The following is a 17,618-nucleotide window of genomic DNA, read 5'->3' as shown; positions in this document are numbered from 1 at the left end:
TGCCTTCACATGACAGAGACATAGGCCAGAGAAGGAAACCCAGGGAAGGAGATACTTCTGAGCCCTTGCCAGCAGCCGCCGCTGCGGCAGCAGCTGTGACGATGGCGGGCGAGCGCAGCCGCCATACCTGAGCAACAGAGAGTCCGGGACAAAGGAGCCAGACGCAGCAGGTGAGCAGAGTCTACTCAACACCAGCAAGAACCGACAAGGAGCAGACATCTTCATCCTGCAGTTCGCAGACCAGAGACGACCCAGGAACCAAGACTCGGCGTGAGTAGAAGCCTGATGTCCTCACTCCTTCTCAGGGAGCAGAGGAGGGAAGGCCACTCCCCCCGCCTCCCCAGCACCGGTGATCTCCATCTTGGATACCGACAAAGCTCGGAGGAGCTGCTAGCTCCAGCTCAGGCCTTGGAATAAAACGAGTCATTTAGCAGGTCACAAGAACTTAACGGCTGCGTGACCTGCCAGACTCAGCTCCACCCAGGGAAAAGTCACCCAGCTCGGGCGCCAGCCCAAGGAGTGGGTTTCTTCACTGGGTAATCAGAGCCAGAGGCTGCCCCTCCCTCTAGCAGCCTCGACAATCAATTGAAAAACAGAAACCCTGAGAATGGCTCCAGGCTGGGCTCTGTGAGGTTTTCACAAACCAGCCCCAGAAAAGCTACCAGAACCTAGCCTCATCACTGCATCCCCCTCTTTTGTGATACTCAAAGCAGATCTGTCTCCCAATGAACTAGCCTGGGAGGAGGATCGCCAAATCCTGGGAAAAGCAGAGCATTTTACTGCCTGTTGGAACAAACTGACTTAAGAAACCAACCAAGCCACAGGACCACAAGCAGACCAGAGACCCCAACAAGAGGCTGGTTACGGACACAAGGGAGATACAGGATTTTTCCCACTACTCCCCAAAAAAATCAAAGAAGTTTTTTGTTTGCTTTTTGTTTTTCTCTTCTTCGTCTTCTTTTTTTTTTTTTTAGTTTTTATTTTTGATACCTTATATAAAAATTTTTTTTTTCGTTTCTAAAACGTTTTTCTATCTTTAATCTTTGCCTTTTTTGATAAAAAAAATTGTTTTCCAGAAACTTTCTTTTCCTCTTATAATTTTATTTTGGGGATACAGGAGTGTGCGTTTTTGCTTTCTTTTTTGGTCTTCTTTCTCTTTTTTATTTCTCTTTTTAAATTATCTTTTTGTTTTTTGTTTAGCTCTACTGAACTTCTCATCTTTTTCTTCTTCCTTTATTATCCTTTTCACTTTCTCCTCTCTTTTGTTCTTCTTTATGTGACTTAATTCTTGTCCTGCACTCCCTCAGATAAACCCGTAGTTGACTATTAGACCCTATCCCCCATTGTGTACACACTTAATCCACAAATTTATTACTCAAGTCAAAACCTCTAAGACTTAAATTCCTTAATAGCAGTACTACCTCTTTATACTTATATAATATTTTAAGCATTTTTATTTTTAAGTTTTTCACATCTCCTTTACATCCCTCCCCTTCTCTCAATAAATTCATGTTCTTATCTAAATAGATTGTTATCGAATCTACATAATTTTATTAATTTCTACCTTTCTATTTTTTCTGGTCTCTTTTCTTTCCCGTTCCCTTTCTTTTCTTTTTTCTTTTTCTTTTTTTTCCTCTCTCTCTCCTTTCATCCTACCCAACCTATTTCCTGCTTTGAGATTAAGACTTAGTTAACTCCCCCTGAGCCTCCCCACATCAATCTATTCCTATTTTTTTACCCACATCTCTCCCTAACCCTAATAATTTCTGGTCTTCCAAATTCTTCTCTGCGGTTCGTAGCCCATTAACGTATAGTTGTTTGATGTTGAATAGATGTATCTGTTGAACTAGATTGTATCTGTAGACCACTGACTGTGCAAATTCAGACTTGGGTTGATGATTGCTTTAAGATAGTGTTCTAGCACAAAACTGGTGCTATTTTCATCGCAAATGGGCAGAGTAAGCCGGAAAAACACAAGAAAAATGGCAAATCCGGGTATCTCAATTCCCAATCCCGATAATCAGGGGACAGAACAGATAATGAATAATCCAGAGGAGAATTCCCAAATAGCTCTACAAACACTGCTGGCAAACATGATGAATCAAAAGATTGAAAGCATACAAAGGTCTCTATATGAGCGTGATAGGGAGAGAGAGGAGGCATTCCAAAAGTTTATAGAGGACTATCATAAGCGTGAGGAAGCTACTCAAAAGCTGATACAGGATTTGCATGAGCAGCTTGAGAATACTCAAAGAGAAAGGCAGGAATGGCGTGAACAGGCTGAGAACACTCAAAGAGAACTACAGGAATCCCAGGAACGGGAGGAGGCTTATCAAAGAGGAATACAGGAATTGAGAGAGCAGGAAGAAAATACACAAAGATCACTAAAGGCATTCATGGAACCCATTAACAAAGAGCTGAAGGAAGTCAGGGAGACCACAAAGGGAATGCTGAATGGATCCCAACAGAAGGAATGGGAGTCCAAGGAAACCATAACCAACCAACTAAGTGATCTGAGAATAAACACTGAACATCAAATTAAGGAAGTAAAGACGTTCATACAAGATCTAAAACAAAGCTTCACCAACACCTTGAAGCCATCAAAGCTGACCAATTAGAAAGAAAAGAGATAAAAAACAAAGTAGAAAGTCTTGACAGCAGGTTAGACCATGCAGAAGATCGAATCTCAGGGATTGAAGACAGCCTAGATATTATAGAGAAAGAACATACAAACATCCAAGACAAGTCCAAGAAATATGATAGATCTCTCCAACACTTGGAAGACACCATCAGAAGGCCTAATCTAAGGATAATGGGGGTAGAGGAGCACCTAGAAACAGAAGTTAATGGCCTAGGAAATTTGTTTAAGAGGATCCTAGCAGAGAACTTCCCAAACATGCAAAAAGATAGGCCTATTCAGATACAAGAAGCTTTGAGAACTCCAAACAGACCAGACCAGAATAGGACATCCCACCGTCACATTATAATCCACACAGGATCAACTCAGACCAAGGAAAAGATCCTTAAAGCTGTCAAGGAGAAAAGATTCATCACCTATAAAGGAAAACCAATTAGAATCACCTCAGATTTCTCAGCAGAGACAATCAAAGCAAGAAGAGCCTGGAATGATGTATGCCATGCCCTAAAAACAAACAACTATCAACCAAGAATACTGTACCCAGCTAAACTCTCCTTCATAACTGAAGGCCAAATAAAAACCTTCCATAGCAAAGAAAAATTGAAACAATACATCTCCACCAAACCAGCCCTACAAAAGATTCTTAAAGATGTCCTACACATAGAAAACCAACAAGACCACAATAAAGGTCAAGAAACTGCACCCAGGGGAAGATGGCGGAGGAGAAGCTGGAAACTGAACAAGCTCTTGCATAGAAAACAGTTTCAGAGTTCCAGTGAACAGTCCCAAGCCAGAGAATCACACCAAGTGTGCCATCACAGGACAGAGAGTTAGTCAAGAGAGGGGAAGCCAAGCAGACACATCTGAGCGTCTGCCAGCAGCTGCTGCTGCGGCGGCAGGGTCGCAGCGGCGACCACAGCCGCGGCCATACCTGAGCGCTCACACAGAGAGTCCGGGACGAAGGAGCCAGACGCAGCGGGCGAGCGGATTCTACTCAACACCAGCAAGAACCGACAAGGAGCGGACAACTTCATCCTGCACTTTGCAGACCAGAGACGACCCAGGATCCGAGACTCGGCGTGAGTAGCCCCACTTCCTCACTCCTTCCCAGGGAGCAGAGGAGGGAAGGCCACCCCTCCCCCCCAGCACCGGTGATCTCCATCTTGGATACCGACAAAGCTCGGAGGAGCGGCTAGCTCCAGCTCAGGCCTTGGAATAAAACGAGTCATTTAGCAGGTCACAAGAACTTAACGGCGAAGTGACCTCACAGACTCAGTTCCATCCAGGGAAAAGTCACCCAGCTCAGGCGCCAGCCATTGGAGTGGCTCTCCTCACCGGGTAACCAGAGCCAGAGGCTGCCCCTCCCTCTAGCAGCCACCACAATCAATTGAAAAACAGAAACCCTGAGAATGGCTCCAGGCTGGGTGCTGTGAGTTTTTTTCACAAAATAGCCCCAGGGAAAAGCTACTGTTTGTTGAAAGGCCTCAACTCTACCCAGAACCTAGCCTCATCACTGCATCCCCCTCTTTTGTGATTCTCAAAGCAGATCACCCTCCCAGTAAACTAACCTGGGAGGGGGAATCTCAAAATCTTGGGTAAAGCAGAGCATTTTTCTGCCTGTTCCAACAAACTGACTTAAGAAACCAATCAAGCCACAGGACCTCAAGCTGACCAGAGACTCCAACCACACTCTGGTTACAGACAAAAGGGAGATACAGGACTCTTCCCACCCCTCCCCCCCCCCAAAAAAAAATCAAAGACCTTTTTTTTTTTTTTTCTTCTTCTTCTTTTCTCTTTTTCTTTTTTTTTGTTTTGTTTTTTTTCTTCGTTTTTTGTTACCTTATATATATAAAAAATTTTTTTTTGCTTTTCTACAACTTTTATTAATCTTTAATTTTTGCCTCTTCTGAAAAAATAATTGTTTTCCATTAACTTTTTTTTTTTTTTTTCTTTTCTCCTCTTATAATTTTTATTTTAGGAATACGTGAATGTGTGTTTTCCTTTCTTTTCTTGTCTTCTTTCTCTTTTTCTTTCATTCTTAATTATCTTTTTGTTTTTTGTCTAGCTCTACTGAACTTCTGATCTTTTCTTCTCACTTTCCTATCCTTTCCATCTTTTCCTCTTTGTTCTTCTTTATGTGACTTAACTCTTGTCCTGCACATCCTCAGATAAACCCATAGTTAACCAGTAGACCCTACCCCCCATTGTGTACACACTTAACCCACAAACTTATTACTCAATTCAAAACCTCTGAGACTTAAATTCATTAATAGCAGTACTACCTCTTTATACCTATATAATATTTTAAGCATTTTTTTAAAGTTTTCCACATCTCCTCTATGTCCCTCCCTTTCTCTCAACATATTCATATTCCTCTATAAATCGATGGTCTTTTAATCTCTAAAATAACATTAATTTTTACGTTTCTATTTTTTTTTCTGGTCTCTTTTCATTCCCCTTTGCCTTTCTTCTTTTTCTCTCTCTCTCTACTTGCATCCTACCCAACCTATGTCCTGCACTGTGATTAGGACATAGTTAACTCTCCCTGTGCCTCCCCACACCAATCTATTCCTATTTTTTACCCACATCTCTCCCTAACCCTAATAATTTCTGGTTTTCCAAATTCTTCTCTGCGGTTCGAAGTCCTTTAACATATAGTTGTTTGATGTCGAATAGATGTATCTGTTGAACTAGATTGTATCTGTAGACTATTGACTGTACAAATGCAAACTTTGGTTGATGGTTGCCTTAAGATAGTGTTCTAGCACAAAACTGGTGCTATCTTCATCTCAAATGGGCAGAGTAAGCCGGAAAAACACAAGAAAAATGGCAAATTCGGGTATCTCAATTCCCAATCTTGATAATCAGGGGTTAGAACAGATAATGAATAATCCAGAGGAGAGTTCCCAAACAGCTCTACAAACACTGCTGGCAAACATGATAAATGAAAAGTTTGACAATGTACAAAGGACTCTGTATGAGCGTGACAGGGAGAGAGAGGAGGCATCCCAGAAGTTTATACAGGAATATCATAAGCGTGAGGAAGCTACTCAAAAACTGATACAGGATTTGCGTGAACAACTTGAGAATACTCAAAGAGAAAGGGAGGAATGGCGTGAGCAGGCTGAGAATACTCAAAGAGATCTGCAGGAATCCCACGAACGGGAGGAAGCTAATCAAAGAGTAATACAGGAATTGAGAGACCAGGTAGAGAACACACAAAGATCACTAAAGGCATTCATGGAATCCATTAACAAAGAGCTGAAGGAAGTCAGGGAGACCACAAAGGGAATGCTGAATGGAACCCAACAGAAGGAATGGGAGCCCAAAGAAACCATAACCAATCAACTAAGTGATTTGAGGACAAACACTGAACACCAAATTAAGGAAGTAAAGAAATTCATACAAGACCTAAAACAGAGCTTCAACAAAGAACTTGAAGCCATCAAAGCTGACCAACTAGAAGGAAAAGAGATAAAAAACAAAGTAGAGAGTCTTGACAGCAGGTTAGACCATGCAGAAGATCGAATCTCAGGGATTGAAGACAGCCTAGATATTATAGAGAAAGAACATACAACCATCCAAGACAAGTCCAAGAAATATGATAGATCTATCCAACACCTGGAAGACACCATCAGAAGGCCTAATCTAAGGATAATGGGTGTAGAGGAGCACCTAGAAACAGAAGTTAATGGTCTAGGAAATTTGTTTAACAGGATCCTAGCAGAGAACTTCCCAAACATGCAAAAAGATAGGCCTGTCCAGATACAAGAAGCCTTTAGAACCCCAAATAGACCAGACCAGAATAGGACATCCCACCGCCACATTATAATCCACACAGGATCAACTCAGAACAAGGAAAAGATCCTTAAAGCTGTCAGAGAGAAAAGGGTAATCACTTATAAAGGGAAACCAATTAGAATCACCTCAGATTTCTCAGCAGAGACAATCAAAGCAAGAAGAGCCTGGAACGATGTATGCCATGCCCTAAAAACAAACAACTATCAACCAAGAATACTGTACCCAGCTAAACTCTCCTTCATAACCGAAGGCCAAATAAAAACCTTCCATAGCAAAGAAAAATTGAAACAATACATCTCCACCAAACCAGCCCTACAAAAGATTCTTAAAGATGTCCTACACATAGAAAACCAACAAGACCGCAATAAAGGCCAAGAAACTGCACCCAAACTGAGAATCCAAGAACCATAGGAAGAACCCAGTTTTCGCAGCCCCCAAAAAGGTAGATAACATGGCAGGAACTCCCAAATACCTCTCAGTCCTATCTCTTAATGTTAACGGACTGAACTCTCCAATTAAGCGACATAGACTGTCTAGTTGGATTAAAAAACAAGACCCTTCTATCTGCTGCCTGCAGGAATCACATCTTGCCCGTAAAAACAAACACATTTTCAATGTTAAAGGCTGGAACAAAATCTACCAAGCAAACGGACCGCATAAACAGGCGGGAGTTGCAATCCTAATATCAGATAAAATAGACTTCAAATTAAAATTCGTGAAAAGAGATAAAGAAGGTCACTACATACTAATTAAAGGATCTCTCCTTCAGGAGGATATTACAATTCTAAATATCTATTCACCAAACAATGGAGCACCCAAATTTATCAAAGAAACACTACTTTCGCTCAAATCCCATATAGATCCAAAGACATTAATAGTTGGGGATTTTAACACACCACTCTCCCCACTAGATAGATCAACTCGGCAAAAACTCAACAGAGAAACCACAGATCTAAACAGCTGCATAGATCAACTAGACTTAACAGACATTTACCGAACATTTCACCCAGCAGCATCAGAATACACGTTTTTCTCAGCAGCACATGGAACGTTTTCTAAAATAGACCACATTTTAGGCCACAAAGCAAACTTGTCTAAATTCAGAAACATTGAAGTTATACCTTGCATTCTCTCTGACCACAAGGGAATAAAATTAGAACTCAACACCAAAAGCCACCAAAGAAAGTCCGGTATCACATGGAGGCTGAACAACACACTGCTGAATCATGAGTGGGTCATGGAAGAGATTAGAAAGGAAATTCAAATGTTCATGCTATTCAACAAAAATGAACACACAAATTACCAGCTCCTCTGGGACACAGCAAAGGCAGTACTCAGAGGCAAGTTTATAGCTCTGAGCTCCTACATCAACAAATTGGAGAGATCTGAAACTAGCAATTTAATGACGCACCTAAACCTCCTTGAAAAAGAGCAGCAAGATAAACCCCAATCCAGTAGACGGAAAGAAATAATCAAAATTAAATCAGAATTAAATGAATTAGAATCCAAAAAAACTATAGAAAGAATCAACAAAACAAAGAGTTGGTTCTTCGAAAAACTTAACAAAATTGACAGACCCTTAGCAAATCTTATCAGAAAAAGAAGAGAACACACCCAAATTAATAAACTCAGAGATGAGAATGGAAACATCACCACGGAAACAACCAAGATTCAGAACATTATAAGGGAATACTTCTCAAAACTGTATGCTAATAAGTTTGAGAACTTGACAGAAATGGACCTCTTCCTAGCAAATATTGACATGCCAAAACTAAACCAAGATGAGTTAAACTATCTTAACAGGCCCATATCAAGCATTGAAATAGAAACAGCAATAAGAGACCTCCCAGCTAAGAAAAGTCCAGGACCAGATGGTTTTACAGCGGAATTTTACAAGGCCTTCAAAGCAGAGCTCACACCAATTCTCCTCCAACTCTTCAATGAAATTGAAAGAGAAAGCTCACTACCGAACACATTCTATGAAGCCATCATAACCCTCATCCCAAAACCAGGCAGGGACTCATCAAAGAAAGAGAACTATAGACCCATTTCTTTGATGAACATTGATGCAAAACTTCTCAACAAAATTTTGGCCAACCGACTTCAACAATTCATCCAAAAAATCATACACCACGATCAAACAGGATTCATTTCAGGGATGCAAAGCTGGTTCAATATACGCAAATCAATTAATATTATTCATCACATCAACAGGAGCAAGAATAAGAACCACATGGTTATCTCAATAGACGCAGAAAAAGCATTCGACAAGATCCAACACCCCTTTATGATGAAGGTTTTGGAAAAATTAGGAATCCATGGAACATTCCTCAGTACAATAAAGGCTGTATATGACAAACCTACAGCCAGCATTATACTCAATGGTGAAAAACTAAAGCCATTTCCTCTTAACTCAGGAACAAGACAAGGATGCCCACTCTCTCCACTTCTCTTCAATCTAGTATTAGAATGCCTAGCTACAGCAATAAGACAAGATGCAGACATAAAGGGGATCCAAATAGGGAAAGAAGAAATAAAACTCTCCCTCTTTGCAGATGACATGATCTTGTATTTAAAGAATCCCATAGACTCCACTCCCAAATTACTTAAGCTGATTCAAAACTTTGGCAAAGTAGCAGGTTATAAAATTAACCCCCAAAAATCCATGGCTTTTCTGTATGCCAACAATGAGAAAAGTGTGGCTGAAATTAGGAAAGCAACTCCATTTGTAATAGCCCCACAAAAAATAAAATACCTAGGAATTAACTTAACTAAAGAAGTGAAGGACCTCTATGATGAAAACTTTAAAATCTTGAAAAAGGAAATCAACACAGAACTTAAAAAATGGCAAAACCTCCCATGCTCCTGGATTGGAAAGATTAACATCGTGAAAATGGCAATACTTCCCAAGGCTATCTACAAATTCAACACAATACCTATCAAAATTCCACCCTCATTCTTCAAGGAAATAGAAGAGGCAATCCAAAAATTCATATGGAACAATAAAAGACCCCGAATAGCAAAAACGCTCCTCAACGGAAAGAACACTGCTGGAGGAATATCAGTACCAAATTTCAAACTCTACTATAAAGCCATAGTAATCAAAACAGCTTGGTATTGGCATAAGAACAGACCTCAGGACCAATGGAATAGAATTGAAAACCCAGAAATGAACCTACAGACCTATAGCCATCTAATCTTCGATAAGGGAGCTAAAACAATAGAATGGAAGACAGACAGCCTCTTCAGTAAATGGTGCTGGCAAAACTGGTTAACTACATGTAGAAAACTAAAGCTAGATCCTTATATATCACCCTGCACCAGAATCAACTCCAAATGGATCAAAGACCTTGAACTCAAAGCAGACACTCTGAAAACATTACAGGATGGAATAGGAGAAACCCTGGGTCTCCTCGGCTCAGGCCGAAATTTTCTGAATAGAGACCCGGAAACACAACAAATCAAAGAAAGGTTGGACAAATGGGATTGTATAAGGTTGCAGAGCTTCTGCTGGGCAAATGACATAGCTAGCAAGATCAATAGAAAGCCCACGGATTGGGAGAAGATCTTTACTAGCCATACAACGGACAAGGGTCTCATATCTAAAATATACTTGGAACTCAAAAAATTAAACCACCCAACAACAAATCCTCAAAGAAACAACTGCCCAATAAGTAAGTGGGCGAAAGACCTAAAGAGAAGCTTCTCTGAAGAAGAAAGAAGGATGGCCAACAGACACATGAAGAAATGTTCAGCATCCCTAGCCATAAAAGAAATGCAAATCAAAACAACATTGAGATATCACCTCACTCCAGTTAGAACAGCAAAAATCAAGAACTCTAACAACAACAGATGCTGGAGGGGATGTGGACAGAAGGGAACCTTACTTCATTGTTGGTGGGAATGTAAACTTGGTCAACCACTTTGGAAAGCAGTATGGAGGTTCCTCAAAAGACTCCATATAGAGCTCCCCAATGACCCAGCAATCCCACTTTTGGGCATTTACCCAAATGACCACAAACAAGGCCACACTAAAGCTACCAGCACAACTATGTTTATTGCAGCATTATTTACCATAGCTAAGATATGGAACCAACCCAGATGCCCCTCAGTAGATGAATGGATCAAGAAGATGTGGTATATATACACAATGGAATTCTATGCCTCCATCAGAAAGAATGACATTGCCCCATTTGTTAGGAAATGGAAAGGCTTGGAAAAAATTATATTAAGTGAAGTAAGCCAGGCCCAAAGAAACATAGGTCCCATGGTTTCCCTTATTTGCAATATCTAGTATAGGTATGAGTCAAGCGGAAAAAGTCAGAGAATGTGATGTTAGGAAAACGAACCCTCAAATATGTATTTTAATGTTTTTGTTTCATTCATGCATGTGTTTCTAACGCATTTATAATATTATTTCTTTGCTGCTTTGTATGTCCCTCCCCCACAGTGTAACCCCCGCTTTCACTATATTTGATGTCAGTATAACATGTGGAGGAGACGGGGACAAACAAGTCGTTTAAGGATTCAGATGGACCTGTTGCAACAATGAGAAGTACAAAATGTCATGTCAAAACCAGCTTTACAATGTCGGTGGGGGGGAGGGAGGGGGGGTATGATTGGTTGGGGGGGGAGGGGGGAGGGTGGGAAGGGAGGTGAAGGGTAAACAAAGGAGGAGGCTGCAATGCTTGGTAAGAAATGTATGCATTTTCCTGCCCATGTAATTGTAACCCCTCTGTACAGTATGTTTTCAAATAAAATAAAATAAAATAAAATTAAAAAAAAAAAAAAAAAAAAAGAAACTGCACCCAAACTGAGAATCCAAGAACCATAGGAAGAACCCAGATTTCGCAACCCCCAAGAAGGCGGATAACATGGCAGGAACTCCCAAATACCTCTCAGTCCTTTCTCTTATCGTTAACGGACTGAATTCTCCAATTAAGCGACATAGACTGTCTAGTTGGATTAAAAAACAAGACCCTTCTATCTGCTGCCTTCAGGAGTCACATCTTGCCCATAAAAACAAACACATTTTCAATGTTGAAGGTTGGAACAAAATCTACCAAGCAAACGGCCCCCATAAACAGGCGGGAGTTGCAATCCTAATATCAGATAAAATAGACTTCAAATTAAAATTCGTGAGAAGAGATAAAGAAGGTCGCTACATACTAATTAAGGGATCTCTCTTTCAGGAGGATATTACAATTCTAAATATCTACTCGCCAAACAATGGAGCACCCAAATTTATCCAAGAAACACTACTTTCCCTCAAATCCCATATAACTCCAAAGACATTAATTGTTGGGGATTTTAACACACCACTCTCCCCACTAGATAGATCAACTCTGCAAAAACTCAACAGAGAAACTGCAGATCTAAACAGCTGCATAGATCAACTAGAGTTAACAGATATCTACCGAACATTTCACCCAGCAGCATCAGAATACACGTTTTTCTCAGCAGCACATGGAATGTTTTCTAAAATAGACCAAATTTTAGGCCACAAAGCAAACTTGTCCAAATTCAGAAGCAGTGAAGTTATACCTTGCATTCTCTCTGACCACAAGGGAATAAAATTAGAACTCAACACCAAAAGCCACCAAAGAAAGTCTGGTATCACATGGAGGCTGAACAACACATGCTGAATCACGAGTGGGTCATGGAAGAGATTAGAAAGGAAATTCAAATGTTCATGCTATTCAACAAAAATGAACACACAAATTACCAGCTCCTCTGGGACACAGCAAAGGCAGTACTCAGAGGCAAGTTTATAGCTCTGAGCTCCTACATCAACAAATGGGAGATATCTGAAACTAACAATTTAATGAGACATCTGAACCTCCTTGAAAAAGAGCAGCAAGATAAACCCCAATCCAGTAGATGGAAAGAAATCATTAAAATTAAATCAGAATTAAATGAATTAGAATCCAAAAAAACTATAGAAAGAATCAACAAAACAAAGAGTTGGTTCTTCGAAAAAATTAACAAAATTGATAGACATTTAGCAAATCTTATCAGAAAAAGAAGAGAACACACCCAAATAAATAAACTCAGAGACGAGAATGGAAACATCACCACGGAAACAACCAAGATTCAAAACATTATTAGGGAATATATAAAATTAACCCCCCAAAATCAATGGCCTTTCTGTATGCCAACAATGAGAAAAGTGTGGCTGAAATTAGGAAAGCAACTCCATTTGTAATAGCCCCACAAAAAATAAAATACCTAGGAATTAACTTAACCAAAGAAGTGAAGGACCTCTATGATGAAAACTTTAAAATCTTGAAAAAGGAAATCAACACAGAACTTAAAAAATGGCAAAACCTCCCATGCTCCTGGATTGGAAAGATTAACATCGTGAAAATGGCAATACTTCCCAAGGCTATCTACAAATTCAACACAATACCTATCAAAATTCCAAGCTCATTCTTCAAGGAAATAGAAGAGGCAATCCAAAAATTCATATGGAACAATAAAAGACCCCGAATAGCAAAAACGCTCCTCAACGGAAAGAACACTGCTGGAGGAATATCAATACCAAATTTCAAACTCTACTATAAAGCCATAGTACTCAAAACAGCTTGGTATTGGCATAAGAACAGACCTCAGGACCACTGGAATAGAATTGAAAACCCAAAAATGAACCTACAGACCTATAGCCATCTAATCTTCCATAAGGGAGCTAAAACAATAGAATGGAAGAAAGACAGCCTCTTCAGTAAATGGTGCTGGCAAAATTGGTTAACTACTTGTAGAAAACTAAAGCTAGATCCTTATATATCACCCTGCACCAGAATCAACTCCAAATGGATCAAAGACCTCGAAGTCAAAGCAAACACTCTGAAAACATTACAGGATGGAATAGGAGAAACCCTAGGTCTCCTTGGCTCAGGCTGAAATTTTCTGAACAGAGACCCGGAAACACAACAAATCAAAGGAAGGTTGGACAAATGGGATTGCATAAAGTTGCAGAGCTTCTGCATGGCAAAGGACATAGCTAGCAAGATCAATAGAAAGCCCACGGATTGGGAGAAGATCTTTACTAGCCATACAACGGACAAGGGTCTCATATCTAAAATATACTTGGAACTCAAAAAATTAAATCCCCCAACAACAAATCCTCAAAGAAACAACTGCCCAATAAACAAGTGGGCGAAAGACTTAAAGAGAAACTTCTCTGAAGAAGAAAGAAGGATGGCCAATAGACACATGAAGAAATGCTCCACATCCCTAGCCATAAAAGAAATGCAAATCAAAACAACATTGAGATACCACCTCACTCCAGTTAGAATGGCAAAAATCAAGAACTCTAACAACAACAGATGCTGGAGGGGATGTGGACAGAAGGGAAACTTACTTCATCGTTGGTGGGAATGTAAACTTGTTCGACCACTTTGGAAAACAGTATGGAGGTTCCTCAAAAGACTCCACATAGAACTCCCCTATGACCCAGCAATCCCACTTTTGGACATTTACCCAAATGTTTACAAACAAGACCACACTAAAGCTACCAGCACAACTATGTTTATTGCAGCATTATTTACCATAGCTAAGATCTGGAACCAACCCAGATGCCCCTCAGTAGATGAATGGATCAAGAAAATGTGGTATATATACACAATGGAATTCTATGCCTCCATCAGAAAGAATGACATTGCCCCATTTGTTAGGAAATGGAAAGACTTGGAAAAAATTACATTAAGTGAAGGAAGCCAGGCCCAAAGAAACATAGGCCCCATGGTTTCCCTTATTTGCAATATCTAGTATGTGTATGAGTCAAGTGGAAAAGGTCAGATAATGTGATGTTAGGAAAATGAACCCTTAGATATGTATTTTAACGTTTTTTTCTTTCATGCATGTGTTTCTAACGCATTTATAAGATTATTTCTTTGTTGCTTTGTATGTCCCTCCCCCACAGTATAATCCCTGGTTTCACTATATTTGATGTCAGTATAACTTGTGGAGGAGATTGGGAAAAAGAAGTCGTTTAAGGATACAGGTGGACCTGTTGCAAAAATGAGAAGCACAAGTTGTCTTGTCCAAAACGAGCTTTACAATGTCAGTGGGGGGGGGGGGGGATTGGGACTGGGGGAGGAGAGGCTGGGAAGGGATGTGAAGTGTAAACAAAGGAGGAGGCTGCAATGCTTGGTAAGAAATGTATGCATTATCCTGCCCATGTAATTGTAACCCCTCTGCACAGTATGTTCACAAATAAAATAAAATACAAAAAAAAAAATCCTGGTAAGAAAGAACAGATGTCATAAGTGGCATCTTTCTCTGTATCCATGTATCATGAAAACAGCTGTAAGAAACACCTGATTTTATTCATAGCCATGACTCAAGTCGAATTGAGAGATAGGGTATCAACAAGAGAAGCCTTGAGATCTGCCATAGCAGAACAAAGCCCAATGTGAATGGCATAGGCTTCCAGGGACGCAGGGGAGTAGCCTTCTCTAAACACGCCACTAAATAACTCTAATCCTTGTGGAAAAAAGGCAAAGGTGCTCTCTTCCAGTTCCCCTTCAAGCCTCTTAAATGGGGAAGGGAAAGATAAAAGCTGCAGCCTCTTCCTAGATGGGGCTCCTCTCCTGTCCTTACCACAGTCCTGCTCAGAGTCTCTCACAGCAGAACTAGAACTGAGCAGGGTTATGGGCTGACTCCCCTTTGGTGTGCTATATGAGACCAGCTGACTTTCCTTCAACCTAGTGCTTTAAAACTCCCTTTTAAAATAAAATTGAGCAAAGGAAGCCAATATCAAGGAAAACTAAGACAAAGATTAGGAAGAAACACTTGGAATAGCTGGTGTTGGGGTCCTTTCCTCTGATTCATTTTACTGTGGATGAAAGGGAGGAGTCCACAGAGGGGAAGCAATTACTATAGGAAGGTTAAAGGGTAATAAGCAGCCAAGGTAGATCTCTGTTAGTCTGTGACCTTCCATTGAGAAGTCCCCCGAGGAAGAAAACCCTCCTTGCCAGAGGGTATATTGAACAGAAAAGGGTGGTAGACCTAAAGGATTCAGCAGGGCCAAGACATAACTTGTTTATGGTTCCCTGCACACCAAGGGCAATGGTAGAAAGCTATGGACAGTAGACAGGAGAGAAAGAAGGACACGAAGTCCTTCTTTTCTCCCAGCCCCTCTCATTCAGATACCAAGAACTTGACAAGAGCAGCATTTGGGATTGAGGGGACAACACAGGTATGCCTAATGACAATGACCCTGCCTTGGAGAAAGTGGTCATCTGTTCAAGCTCCACAACTAAGAAGAGAAAAGAAAAGAAGAGAAGAGAAAAGAAATGTACTGACTGCCTTACTCGTGTACCTGTAATCCCTCTGAGTAGCATCTTTACAATAAAATTTTTAAAAAAAACCTTCAAAAAAATCACATAGTACATTATAAATGCCTCCAAATCACTTGAATATTTTGTTCACAATTTTAATAGTAGTTAAACCAAATATACTTACTTGACAATTTCTAATAAGAGTAAGGTAGTGATGGATAGCCATGAGTTAGAAAAATGAGGAAAAAATAACATTGTTCAAAACCAAATGAACTCATTACCTGACATGCAGCTGTAAAACCTGTGTACATCACCGTTACATTAAAAATAAAAATGATAAAAAAACAATAGACTTACGTAGAGATGGGATTTAACACTAGACTTATTTATAGATGGGATTTTTGCTTAAAGAAATAAAGAGGGAAATTGATTGAGGATTTTCAATAACAAGGTGATTTGGATCTTGGAATATAAATGCATTTATCAGGGGTAGAAAAAGCAAATTTGGTGATAGATAATATAAAAGTAACTTATACGAACAATAAATACCTGTCAATATACTAAGTATCAGTTGCTGAATAGTAGATATGTGAGAACAGGATTAAGTAAGCAGGAGGAAGTGAAGGTGGTAAAAAGGGAAATATTTCACATTATCTCCCCAGTTGGTGCCATTATTGGTGATATGTAAGTTAGACCACAGGAAAGGGTCACTGACATGAAGCCAGCTGAGAGATTGTGGAGACTCAGAATCCAAGATGTTAGCTAGATGAACTCTAGATTGTGTTAGTGTTGAAATTTTCTTAAAATGACAAAGAGTGTTAGACCAACATAGAGAAACAATACTAAAGTTTTCAATGATGCAGGGAGAACTAGCAGATCACTGGCAGATTATAGCATCAAGAAGAGAAAAATCTGTGTGAAAGATTCAAAGCAATTTTGAATGTTTGAAAATGTGGTGAAGGAAGGATCTGGAACTGGAATAAACTGGGGAACTGGAAATGCTTAGGAAGCCATAGACCCTTAGTCTCTTGCTCTTGCATGAAAGACTTAATCCTTAGTATTGATTCCCTTCATCAGTTGGACTCATTTCCCTTCAACTGTAGGGCAATCTCTTCCTGCCTGTCCAAGGTAGTATTGAGCCATGTCCACCATGATATCAAGGGAATGGGAACACACAGTACACACACTGCTTCTCAGGCCAACCCTCACATAGACAAGAATGTGATATGTTTGTTTTTTGGTGTTGTGGATGTTTGAACTGATGGCTTTCCTTATGTTTAAGCACAAGATGACCTACTTGCTAGACAGGCTCTATTCCACTTGAATGCTTGAGCCTCCATCCAAGCACAGTTTGCTGCAGGTTTATTCTTGATTGATTAATTGACTGTTTTTTGTTTGTTGAGGTTTCAGTGATTGACTGATTTTTACATTTAATTGGTCATGCATCTGGGACTACGTGCTCTCTATGAGCTCTTCAGCTCACATGGTTGCTCTACCTTTTGAGCCACAGTGCTACTTCTGAATTTCTGGTGGTTAATTGGAGCTAAATGTCTCATGAACTTTCCTGCCAGACAGACTTAGAACCCCAATCCTTAGATCTCAGCCTCCTGAGTATAGAGGATTATAGGCATGAGCCACTGGTGCCTAGGTGCTGCATTTTCTTTTGAGATTGAGTCTCACTTGTTTTCCTGGTCAGCTGGATCACAGCCCCTACTGAAGATCTCATATAGCTAGGATGACAGGCACATACCACCATGCTAGGCCTTTTCTGTTGACATGGGGGTTTGTGGATTGTTTCCTTGGGCTGGAATGCAAGTCCAGTTCTCTCAATCTAGCTTCCTGTGTAGACTGGGATGGCAGGAGCAAGTGTTCTCACCTGGCTACCAATGAAAATGAGG

This window comes from Dipodomys spectabilis, unplaced genomic scaffold, assembly GCF_019054845.1.
Source record: "Dipodomys spectabilis isolate Male_0828 unplaced genomic scaffold, ASM1905484v1 ptg000046l, whole genome shotgun sequence".
Lineage (NCBI taxonomy): Eukaryota > Metazoa > Chordata > Mammalia > Rodentia > Heteromyidae > Dipodomys > Dipodomys spectabilis.
This window is presented reverse-complemented; position numbering follows the sequence as displayed.